General features: G+C 35.9%; 1 long non-coding RNA gene across 1 annotated transcript; it reads right to left on the bottom strand.

Annotated features, from left to right (window-relative positions):
• Positions 1-564: 564 nt before the first annotated feature.
• LOC133618377 (uncharacterized) lies at positions 565-1,191 on the bottom strand. Its single transcript, XR_012050997.1, has 3 exons — positions 1,101-1,191; positions 903-1,002; positions 565-707 (listed from the first exon to the last, which is right to left on the bottom strand). It is a non-coding gene; the product is annotated as an uncharacterized lncRNA (long non-coding RNA).
• Between the last annotated feature and the right edge of the window lie 12,326 nt (positions 1,192-13,517).

Below are 13,517 nucleotides of genomic sequence, written 5' to 3'. Positions count from 1 at the left end.
CTTTAAAAACACCTGAAGAAGTCTTTTTTTTTTTCAAAAAAAATCTTCTTGGTGAGGCCAAAGACTTTGGAATTTTGTTCTAAATATGGTTGTAAGTCTACATTTTGAACATGCTTCCTTATTTAAATGGATGTATCCTTACAAACATCTTACCAAAGTCAACGTTCACTTCAGCCCCATCCTCAGGAGGGTCAGCTGCCATCAGGAGTTCCTCAAGCTCAGTGATGGAGGGAAGCTTTCTGCTTTGTTTGATGATCCTCTTTTTGAATGTGGTTGGCTACTTCTCCAGAAACTTGCCCGATACATCCTCTCCAAACAATAGAACAAAATCCTGTTCAACCTGTAGTGGGAAGTTAGGTACCAATTTTAAAATTACACAGTAAACGACAGTTAAAATGTGCAATAGTTGTACAACATTAATACAGAAAATGTTGATGAGATAATTACCAAGCCTTTGATGTCTTTAAAACGAGGACAATAAGATAGAATGTTGCTTGACTGCTGTGGGTCCAGGACCATGTTATGCTGATGGGCAAATGTCAGCTTCATCTTTTTGATGACCATGTCCACGTCAGCCGAATGTTTCTTCAGTGACATCGCTTCCTTGCACTCATCTTCAGACAGGACAATCTCTGGAATGAATTGGGTAACTCGTCCAACAGTTGGTCCTCCCGACTTGTCTTCATCAGATGGTCCTTCCGCCAAAGCTAAACAATATGGGGACATACTACTCATGACAATCACATACAGTTCAAAACACTTTGTCAGCTGGATTTGACCCAACTTTTATGAAAAAATGTTTGGCTATTGGCTGAAAAGCATTGCAACAAATGCAACAAAACCAATAAGTGCTCATATGACTATTCTATTTAATACATTTTTCAAGAATAATATAGGATTACCTCCAAATGATGATCGCCTTTCTTTAGCACTGCATCTCTGAATAGTTGTAATTCTCCAGGCCAAGTACCCAGTACCACTGTTGCTATCATAAAAATGTTCCTTTGAGAGAATTGCAAAAATAGGCACTATTAGTCACAACATACTCTGGGACGACTCAAAATAAAATCTGTAACAACAATTAAGAGTGTGTAACTCACATAGCCATTCTTGGAAAATGGGTCTTTGAGGTTGGGGAACAAGTTCACAATTCCTTGTGCATACATTTCCTTCACCTGTCTAGATGGAGATGTACTTAAAAAAAAATCACATTAAAGTTTATTTGTCATACACACGTTTTATAAGATGTAGTGAAATGTTAATTATTTAGATTTAAAATTATTCTGAAACCTAAATAAGAACACATGTGCCAATCAAAACCAATTAACAACTTACCCATTCTTCTCCGTCATCTCAGCTGCCAGTATATTCACCAATTTTCTTCTGCTCTCATCTGTCAAGGACTTAGTTCGGTTGTATTCATTTATTAAATATTTTCCACCCGATTTCTTGGTAAGAATGGATTTCATCCGCTGAAATAAAAATATCAAACAAAAATATAAAACAGTTTAAGAAATGTATATTTAGTACAATACAATGTTAAAATCTGGACATAACTTAAACATAGCCCTCATACGATGCAATTTAAGATCATTGTTCGAACCATTTTAATCCTTGTTCAATAGAAAGCGTTAGTGCCTGTATGAAGTCTTACTTGCATAGCTTCAGAGTCCAGCCTCTGACGCTTTCTGGTAGGAGTGTCTTCAAGGATGATTGTGTCTGAATCCGATGAACAAACGGATGATTGGGACTTTGGAGAGGTTACCATGGAGACAGATTCTAACCACCATTGCAAAAAGGAGAAAGAAGACATGTTGGACACAATTTGCTCATAAACCCACACCTAATCTAATGGAGAATATCGGTTTGCTTTGAAAAAAAAAGTTACTTAGCTTGATTATAAATAAAGATTTACCTCTTCTCACTATTGGAATAAAAATGTTAATATAGCTTACAAATTTAAAGCGGTAACAAACCTGTTTCGTATTTGATGGTTAGTACCCCAGTGGATGGATCCTTCACAATTTCCTCAAAAACATCATCTATCTCAGTCCCTGAACTGTCAACAACTTTGACACCTTCTGTTACAGCTGGGACATCAAATTTGGAAAATGCTAGGAAACAGAAAAAAAGCAGAAACCGACAGGTCATTTGATATATTTTTAAAATGAGTTTCAAATCAGTTATTTTGAAGCAAAACATACAGCCAAAGTTGAAAGGCCCAGTCAAAACAAATACTGTATACACAAATATAAGAAAAATGATCATTACAAAAACCTAATGACTTGATACTCCTATATATAATTTCAAATAGGGCTACCAAAAAAAGGTCCAACAAATGTGAAATTGCACATTCAATTCAAAAAACACATAAAATTAAACATGATTTATGATACCTGTAATCTTATCTGCATATCTTCACGCTGGTAAGCTAACAGGTGATTGTTTAGTAACCTCGCCATTAACAATGTAGAAGCAAAAATATTTACACACACACCTCATGATTTTGTGCTCTGGCCACCTACACTCAATAGTGCCCAGACCAGGGTTACTCACTATTTAATTGTGTGTGTTTTGGCGTATTTTGTGTGTTTTTTAAGTCATTTCATGGGTTTTTGTAGTGTTATGTGTGTTTTGTGGGGTATTTTATGTGTTTCAAGTCATTTTCTGAGTATATTGTGTTTTTAAGTCATGTTGTGAGTTTTTTAAGTCATGTTGTGCGTTTTTGGGGTAATTTCTGTGCGTTTTAAGTCATTTTCTGAGTTTTGTGAGTATGTTGTGTGTTTTTGTAGTGTTTTGGGGGTATTTTATGTGAGTTTTAAGTCTTTTTATGCGATTTTGTAGTATTCCGTGTGTTTCTTAAGTCATTTTGTATGATCTTTGAGTATTTTGTGTTTTGGGGGTATTGTATGTGTGTTTTAAGTTTTTTTATGGGTTTTTGTAGTATTCTGTGTGTTTTTTAAGTCATTCTGTGTGTTTTTTTAGTATTTTGTGTGTTTTGGGTTATTGTATGTGTTTTAAGTCTTTTGATGGGTTTTGTTGTATTCTGTGTGTTTTTTTAAGTCATTTTATGGGTTTTTGTAGCATTTTGTGAGTATTTGAAGCCATTTTGTGTCATAACAACATAGAATACGGAGTTCAAGCTATTTTCCAGCACTTTCAAGATAAAATGTAAACTTTTTAAAGAAGCCAAAGCTTTAAATAGACTATATACATCTATATATATACTGCATGACAAATAACTGGGCTTGCCCCACCCAGGCACATTTGATACTTACACCGGGAGCAACACAATTACATAAATAAATAAATAAATGGGTTGTACTTGTATAGCGCTTTTCTACCTACAAGGTACTCAAAGCGCTTTGACACTACTTCCACATTTACCCATTCACACACACATTCACACACTGATGGAGGGAGCTGCCATGCAAGGCGCTAACCAGCACCCATCAGGAGCAAGGGTGAAGTGTCTTGCTCAGGACACAACGGACATGACGAGGTTGGTACTAGGTGGGGATTGAACCAGGGACCCTCGGGTTGCGCACGGCCACTCTTCCACTGCGCCACGCCGTCCCATCAAACTATACATTTGACACTGGCCATCATAGAGTAAATCCAGCATTTTCCAGCACATTTATATATATATAAATATATATATATAAATATAAATATATATATAGATAGATATATATATATATATATCTCTCTCTCTCTATATATATATATATATATATATATATATAAATATATTTTTATTTTTATTTTTTCGTTCATTGTTTCAGAGAAAGCCGTTTACCGGAGTCAAATTCCTTGTGTGTTTTACATACATGGTCAACAAAGATGATTCTGATTTGAAACCTGGAAAACAATTTCCAGACATTCAAGGCTGTGTACAAACTCTGCTCATAGCACAGTTAAAGCTTGTGTGCAAACATCACATTCACAATATCAAATTCCTACCTGCATTCAAAAAGTCCGACAAATTTGGTTCTGTTATTCTAACAACTTTTTGGACATCACCCAGTCTCACTTTTACCAGCATTTTCCCTGTAGAAAGTACATAACACATAAGCAGGATTAGAGCAACATAATAAAGATCCATCCACATGCACATTTCATTCAGAATGCCAGAAAAGAAGTCAACGTATCACAGTTCTGGGTATATGTGATACTGCAGCCTTTTCTTAAATTATTATTTTTATGAACTGCAATGCATTTGTGAAAGTTATAAATACTTTTATGTGTGTATATATATATATATATATATATATATATATATATATATATATATACATATATATATATATGCATCTATACTGTAATGGACTGAGCCCTATGTTAGTTCATTTAATAGTTACAAATGTTCTGGTTTCTGATATAAACTTGAAGCCAATTGTTACATGCAGTTTACAGAGCAAGGGGAGGTTGGTCTGTGTGTGTAACGAAGAACAGAGTAAAAGCCGGTTTCTGTGCGTTCATTATTATATATTTATTTTGGCGTTGAATTCAGCTTACAGCTTACGTTCATTCACTGTTAATAACGGCGCGAGTGGCGTCCTTACAATACTTACATATTTTAACTCTCCCTTTCCCAGCCTGTACACGGAGCATATCGTCACAAGATTATACAATGATAAAATTACCCGGCACACTAACCTGATATTAGACATAGAAACACTGTGGTATTTATACGAGTTCCTCCTTTCGCTTCGTGGCAGCGGCGGTCAACTCACCTGTCCGCCCAGTGCTCTGCTAGCCTCGTCTGCTAGTTACGTCTGTTAGCCAAGCGGCTTGTGCTCCGTGGTCGAAAAACCCTCGTATTAAAAGTTAGAAAAATAAATACATTAAAAAAAATAATTATTAAAAAAAATAAATATAATTAAAAGATATAAGTACTGAAGCACTCCATATTAGGCATTTTAAGTACCGTATTTTCCGCACTATAAGGCGCACCTAAAAACCACACATTTTCTCAAAAGCTGACAGTGCGCCTTATAACCCGGTGCGCTTTATTACGATTCATTTTCATAAAGTTTCGATCTCGCAACTTCGGTAAACAGCCGCCATCTTTTTTCCCGGTAGAACAGGAAGCGCTTCTTCTTCTACGCAAGCAACCGCCAAGGAAAGCACCCGCCCCCATAGAACAGGAAGCGCTTCTTCTTCTACTGTAAGCAACCACCCGCCCCCGGAAGAAGAAGAAAAAACGTGCGGATATCACCGTACGTTTCATTTCCTGTTTACATCTGTAAAGACCACAAAATGGCTCCTACTAAGCGATCCGGTTCATAAAAAGACGCAATCTCTCCATCCGCACACGGATTACTACCGTATTTCACAGCAACTGATATTCCTGTGAACCGCACTGTGGAACGGGAGCACGTACGGTGAATATTCGCACCACAGGGAATGAGAAGTCATCCTTCACTGTGGTTCTAGCTTGCCATGCTAACTTCCACCCATGGTGATATTCAAAAGGAAGACCTTGCCAAAAGAGACCTTTCCAGCCGGCGTCATCATAAAAGCTAACTCGAAGGGATGGATGGATGAAGAAAAGATGAGCGAGTGGTTAAGGGAAGTTTACGCGAAGATGCCGGGTGGCTTTTTTCACACAGCTCCGAAGGCGAACACACCTTCACTAAGACGGGCAGACAGCGCCGGACGACATACGCCAACATTTGCCAGTGGATCGTAAATGCCTGGGCAGATATTTCGGTCACAACTGTGGTCCGAGCTTTCCGGAAGGCAGGATTCACAGAACAACAGCGACACTGACTCCGATGACTTCGACGAGACGGAACCGGCCATTTTGGATACCACGCTTGCGCAACTTTTCAATTCGGACACCGAAGACGAAGAATTCGAAGGATTTACGAATGAAGAATAACTTCAGAAGGTGAGCGCTATGTTTATTTTGTGTGTTGTGACATTAACGTTCGAGCAACATTATGTTGCTATTGCTCTACACCATTTTGAATTTTACTATGTTTGTGATTGCACATTTGCGTACATTTTGGGACAGAGTTGTTAGAACGCTGGTTTTCAATATATTATTAAAGTTTGACTGAACTATCTGACTGTTTTTTTGACATTCCCTTTAGCGCAGCGTAGGCGCGGCTTATAATCCGGGGCGGCTTATTGGTGGACAAAGTTATGAAATATGTAATTCATTGAAGGTGCGGCTAATAATCCGGTGCGCCTTATAGTGCGGAAAATACGGTACTCAAGTACAGGGATCAATGTACATCACACAGTGAAAACCGGTATTTTGTGAATAAGTGGGTAAAACATAAGTTTTCCAGGTTAATACAGTATATAATTATGTACAATTTACATATTAAATATTCTATTTCACATAATGTTTGCAATTGTCCCACATCCCGCGCAAAAACGAAGTCTGAGGTGCCTAACATTTAAGCTAACATTCACTGGGTGACATTAGCCCTTTTAGAATACCATATTTATTAGATACAAAACCGTACACAAATAACTTAATTACATATTGAGCAACAATATAAAGTAAATTCTGACATGATGCTACAAATGACAAATAATTGATTTAGTAAGAGAGGAGAAGCAGCTTACCACAGTCCTTAAACATTCAGAATATGGCTTCCAGAAAATTCTTCAGGGTGTGGACACGAGGTGGGGCTGGAGGGCGGGGCTAATCAGAGTACCTCTAACACTGTCTCGTTTAACGATGGAAATCAACACCAACACTGGGGGGCGTTTTACTCCAGCTGTTGTTGTAATAACTCTGATAGATGTAATTCATGTTAACACTGCATATTTAACACTGGGGATTTTACTGTGTAGGGTTGTCTCGATACCAATATTTTAGTACCGGTACCAAAATGTATTTTGATACTTTTCGATACTTTTCTAAATAAAGGAGATCACAAAAAAATTGCATTATTGTCTTTATTTGAACAAAAAATCTTAGGGTACATTAAACATATGTTTATTATTGCAATTTAGTCCTTAAACAAAATAGTGAACGTATTAAGTCCAATAAAATTAATTTTATCACACAAAAAAGTAAGTTACGAAAATATTCACACTTTTTACTTATAGATAACTCAAAAACTCTAAAAATAAAAATAAATTGATTTATTGGAATAAATATACTTTTAAAAATAAAGTCTGCCGAAGTTCTGGGTGTCCGCCTTGAAATGACACCTCACAATTTTGAATGATACAAAATTAACATTTTCATAATTGAGGGAGACATCCTGCATTGTTCAAAAAACAAGCTCAAGTCTGGTGAATCAACTTAATGAGATTAATCAATGCTATGGTGATAGCGCTGCTGCCATTTTATAGAATTTTATTCCATGGAACAATCTAGAGAACTTTCAGCAGATAAAGGATAATGTCTATAGAATTTCTGTTAGACATTCTATAGAATGCCCAGTTCTATAGAACAATCTATAGACCTTTCAGCAGATAAAGTAATGTCTATAGAATTTCTGTTAGACATTCTATAGAATGCCCAGTTCTATAGAACAATCTATGGACTTTTCATCAGATAATGTAATGTCTATAGAATTTCTATAGGATATTCTATAGAATTCCCAGCTCTATAGAACAGTGAAAAGACCTTCCAGCACATGAAGCTGATGTCTATAGAATTTCTATAGAATTTTGAATACATATTCTATAGAATCTTCAGTTCTAAAGAAATTCCGACGAAATTCTATAGCGTTCTATATATTTCTATAGAGATTCTATAGAACATTTTTTGCAGGGATTAGACAACTGAAATATTATCCTTCCTCAGTTTTATTTCTTGACATTTCTTCCTTCATTTTTGGTTTGTGATACTGAAAAGATAAACATAACAAAAGTATAACATCCGTTGTGTATTTTACATAAATAATGTCAATTGTTTATTTCACATGAATAAAATAAGAGGTTTAGTGTTCATACATTGACACAATAAACTACAGATGCTAACCCATATAGAAATTAAACAACAGCCACATCAAACATTGCACACACTGTATTTGACTTATCACAATTAAACGTAAGTTAGTAAAAGTCAGATCTTTGCAATTTTTTATAATGTTTTCTTCAGTGTAGAATGAGTAGTCTTTTTCTACTCACCCACTGCTGCTTTATTGTGACACATATGCCTCGCTGTTGCCCCCTGCATGTTGGCGTGAGTACTGCACACATGGGCAAAGTTTGAACGGTTTCATCAAGCCTATGTGGGTGATGTTCCACGGGCCAAATGAAAAGCTGTGGCGGGCCGGATGTGGACAGTTGAATAGGCCTGCTCAAAACTAAACAAAATGTATGCTAATCCACCCTTTTTTCTCTTTTTTTCCAAATAAGAATCTATAAGAGAAAACATTAAGGAACCGAATTGTTAAGCAGAATCGAAAGTGGAATCAGAACCGGAAAAATCTCATCAATACCCATCCCGACTGACCCACTCAATTCACAGTATGCCCTAACACAGGTGTGCCCACACTTTTTCTGCAGGCGAGTTACTTTTCAATTGACCAAGTGGAGGGGATCTACCTCATTCATATATATCATTTATATAGATTTATTTATGAAGGAGATGTTTTTGTTAACAAGTTAAAGGTGTTTAATGATAATACAAGCATGTTTAACATTCCTTTCTTTCATGAAGACAAGAATATAAGTTGGTGTATGACCTGATTCTGATGACTTGCATTGATTAGAATCAGACAGTAGTGAGTAGTATCCAATACCACATGAAAGTGCTTGCTTTTTGTCATCTTATTTGTCAAGCTTCCATACTCCTTTTTATATACTCTACAAGAAATACATTAGCGGCAAACTCCGTAGCTTGCTAGCTTGTGCGCGCCAGCTTTCTGAGACTCTTATTTTGTTAGCGCAGGTAGGATGAAACAGCGCTTTTATTTTGAAGACAGAAACTGTGCAGTCGGTCTTTAGAGTTTTGACGGCAGGTGAAAGTCTGTTGAAATAAAAAGTGTTTCTCGCCTTCCTGTCGGTCATTTTTTCTTAATAATGATCTGGCAGCAGCCAGTGTCATCTCACCAGACCCTCGGATGCCGTGAATGTCAATCAAGTGACGAAAGTGACGTCTTGGTGAAGATTGATGATTGATCATTTTTAGGTCTATTTTTTTAATGCCTAGAATAAACATTAACTATAAAAACAGTATGAAGTACAATACCAATTAGACAGGTTATTATACCTGCAGGTTGAATAATGGAAAAAGGGTGCCTATCTGGATATAGTATGTCACTGAAGTGCACAATACTGCACACCTGACTGACTCTTACATATTTTACAGTGAAGGGCATATTTCTCTAGCTCCAGGTGTTAATATGATAATACCTGCATGTCTTGTCAGCCATTCCCCTTGAACTGTGGGCCATGCTTTATCCAAGGCTGCATTACACCCACCATAACGCTTGTTTCCGCCACAAAAGAGTCCCACTGCCACAGCATAGAATAATAAGGGGGCAGCACTCCTTCTCTCCTATGCAACAACTTTATTCAGCTTGGGGTGAAGTGCCCTACATGGTTTTCTACCAACTGACACAGCAGATGGATTCAACTGAGCCAGAGTACCTCAGCAAGGGTGACAGTGACACATTTTGGGGGCTGTAATTTAACAGAATATACCTGTATGTATATATATATATATATATATATATATATATATATATATATATATATATATATATATATATATATATATATATATATATATATATATATATATATATATATATATATACCATATTTTTCGGACTATAAGGCACACTTAAAATAATTTCATTTTCTCAAAACTCGACAGTGCGCCTTATAACCCAGTTCGCCTAATGTACGGAATAATTCTGGTTGTGCATACCGATCGCGAAGCTATTTTATTTGGTACATGGTTTAATGATAAGTGTGACCAGTAGATGGCAGTCACACATAAGAGATACGTGGAGACTGCAAAATGACTCAAGTAAACAACACCAACATTTTATATGTTCCATTGAAAATATATAGAACATTACACACGGCGCTCAAAAATCTGTCAAAATGTTTTAGTACGATTTTGGTAAGCTATGAAGCCGCAACGCTCGATGGATTTTGATGGACTTTTCAAAAATAAAAGATCGTTCGGGCTCAGATAATAAATAAAACAGAAATAAGTAATTATTTCTTGTGCGGCTCGTGGGTTGGGGACCACTGATGTAGACCACACATTTTACATGTAGAAACAAATCATAATATTATGACTCCTTTAATGCACCTCATAATTCGGTGCGCCTTTTGTATGAAAATAGACCTTTAATAGACAGCAGTGCGCCTTATAATCCGGTGCGCCCTATGGTCCGAAAATCTGGTATATTTATTGTGTTTTGTACATGACCCATCATCTCATATACTATAAGGCTGTGGAATGTTTAAAAACACAATATAACCACTTGTAAGAGTGTCCTAATTAGAGAGAGGATAAATAAATACATGGAATAAACCAGGTTGAGCAAGACCATTAATGGTCATCCAAAAACAATATTTGATCATACTCCATTAAGGAACCCCAATGGTATTTTTCTATTACACAGCAGGAAAAGAGGATAGGAGATAAAGCAAAGAGTTGTTATGCAGAGTGACACAAAAGGGCAATTTACAAAGCTGTTCCAATTTCCAAAACTATTAAAGGGGAAATTAACTTTTTGTGGAATGTTGCCTATCGTTCACAATCATTATGAAAGACATGACGACGGATGCATTTATTTTTTTAATGCATTCAAAATAATAAAAGTCTGCTTACAATGTAACCCTTGGGAGACGTTCAATTCTGCCTATAAAGCCCTAAAAAACATCCAAACACCTCTATTCGGGTTTTATATACATGATGTAAGTATATATGTAATGTAGTAACATTTATAGTAACATGTAATATATACATGATGTAAGTATATATGTCATGTAGTAACATTCATAATAACATGTAATATATACATGATGTAAGTATATATGTCATGTAGTAACATTTATTAAAACATTTAATATTTACGTATTTTTGATCATTTTAAGCATTCATTTAAAAAAAGGCATCACAATGTTTGCTTTTATTTTTGTCTTAATCACTGATTATTACTCACTGCAGACTTTATGAGAGTCAACACACTTGATAAAACATCACTTACTGTACAAGGTCTGCTGTCATTAGGACGTCGACTGTTATTGTTGTGTTTGTTATTGTTGTTGTCTCTCTGTCTTATCCCCCGCTTGTCTCCGCAATTTCCCCCTCTGTCTTCCTTTTTTTTCTCTTTCCGGCTGCACCAAATAATAATATACATTCATTTAATCAAGTCAAATACAAATAAGGCAACAAGAGAAGTATCCCACGCTTCTCTTTTGTAAATTAAATGTGTACAGCAAATATGAGCATCTACATCAACTATATGATTTGCCCGAGAAGTTGGATCAGAAAAAAATAAATAAATAAATAAATACAAATAAATGATGCCGACTGCTAGGATGTTCATAAAGTCCCGTTTAGATGAAAACTGTCTCATAATCCTTGCGAAGATACACCAGTTTCAGGTCATAAATGGCTGTCAAAGTCTACCAACTTGTCGATTATATTCTCAGCCATCTACTTTCCAGGTGAGAAGCATAAATTTACAGGGAGCAGGGAAGCGAGGAAACAGCAGACCACTCGATGGTGTATCATGGCGCCGTTCTAAATAGTTTGTATGCGTGAGCGTTTATAATACCAATATCAATCATATTTGCTTAATATTCAAGTCACGAAATGTAAATGGAATGCTTCCTTTCCCACAGCCATGTGCGTGCAACTGTACCAGTTAGCACGCACATTTTACATATAGACGCGAAACAATGGCCGCAGAACATTTTTAGTCTTGATAAGCCACATTGTGAGCGCTAAATGGTTATAGTTGCATCCCGTTATCCCAATTTTGTGGGCATTTTGATAATCAGCATAATTCTATATGTCCATGAAGACATGCTAAATGGATTGGGCTCCTTATTCTGCTCACTTAAGAGACGTAATTCTCTGCACACAAGTTTAGTAGACCCAGGTTTGCACGTGTTCTAATACACGCAAACCTTTAGTAGATCAGTAGATCGGCATTGGGCAAAAAAAATGTGTGTGTGTGTGTGTATATATGTACATATAAGTGTACATATTATATTAAGATAATGGATATATAATTAATAATTAATATAATTGGATATTAAGAGTATGTGAAATGTGGACTCCAACCTAGTTTACTTCATTGACAAACTTCTTAAAGTTTTGTAACCAATCAAAAAAATGAAGCAGCTAAAATGCGGCAAACATGGATAAGTGTTGATGGTGTTTCCCATTTTTCCCATCTGAATTGTTTTTGTTATGGTGCATGGAAGTTTTTTTTATAATATCCACAAATTGTGTTATATTGTGTTATGTGTGACCATGTTTGTTAGTTTTTGGGGTTTTTTGCACCATGACTAGAGACGGTTGTTTGCATTGTGTCATATAAGTAAATGCTGCGCTACATAGGCCAGAATTATTTATATTGTCCATAAGATGGACAATATACGACGTAGTTTGGACACCCCTGCCCTAAATGTTGTGAAAACCCGATTGCTAGATTTAGTGTAATCCTGCAATACTTCTAACAAAAATTAGGTGGCAAAAGTAAGCTTCATGGCAGGTATATTCAATATCTAGCATGGTTTGTTATTGTGTCAGGTGTGGAGGTATTAAGTGACTAGTGCTGTCCCGGTACCAAAATTATTTAGATACTTTTTGGTACTTTTCTAAATAAAGGGTACCACAAAATATTGCATTATTGGCTTTCTTTTAACAAAAAATCTTAGGGTACATTAAAAACATATGTTTATTATTGCAGTTTATTGTTTATTTTTAGTTTATTGTTAGTCCTTAAATGAAATAGTGAACATACTAGACAACTTGTCTTTTATTAGTAAGTAAACAAACAAAGGCTGTAGTATGCAGTAACATATTGTGTCATTTATCATTCTATTGTTTTGTCAAAATTATAAAGGACAAGCTGCAAAAATGGATTATTAATCTACTTGTTCATTTACTGTTAATATCTGCTTATTTTCTGTTTTAACATGTTCTATCTACACTTCTGTTAAAATGTAATAATCACTTATTCTTCTGTTGTTTGATACTTGACATTAGTTTTGGATGATACTGCACATTTAGGTATCGATCCGATAACAAGTCGTTACAACAGGATCATACATTGGTCATATTCAAAGTCCTCATGTGTCCAGGGACAGATTTTGAGTCTATAAACATAATATGAATTTTTTTAAAAACAAAAGAAGATGTTGTGATGCCAACAAATATTGACGTAATCATAGTGGTATCGACTCGATACGCTCTTGGACTTGTTATAATGGTATCATTACAGTGGATGTCAGGTGTAGATCCACCAATGGCGTTTGTTTACATTTTGACACTGGTGAGCTACAGTGTGTAGTGAAGCACGTTTAGCTATTCCTCGTCCTCCAGTGATAATAATATT

Source organism: Nerophis lumbriciformis, linkage group LG19, assembly GCF_033978685.3.
Source record: "Nerophis lumbriciformis linkage group LG19, RoL_Nlum_v2.1, whole genome shotgun sequence".
Lineage (NCBI taxonomy): Eukaryota > Metazoa > Chordata > Actinopteri > Syngnathiformes > Syngnathidae > Nerophis > Nerophis lumbriciformis.
The sequence above is the reverse complement of the archived record's forward strand: the minus strand, read 5'-3'. Positions and strand labels throughout refer to the sequence as shown.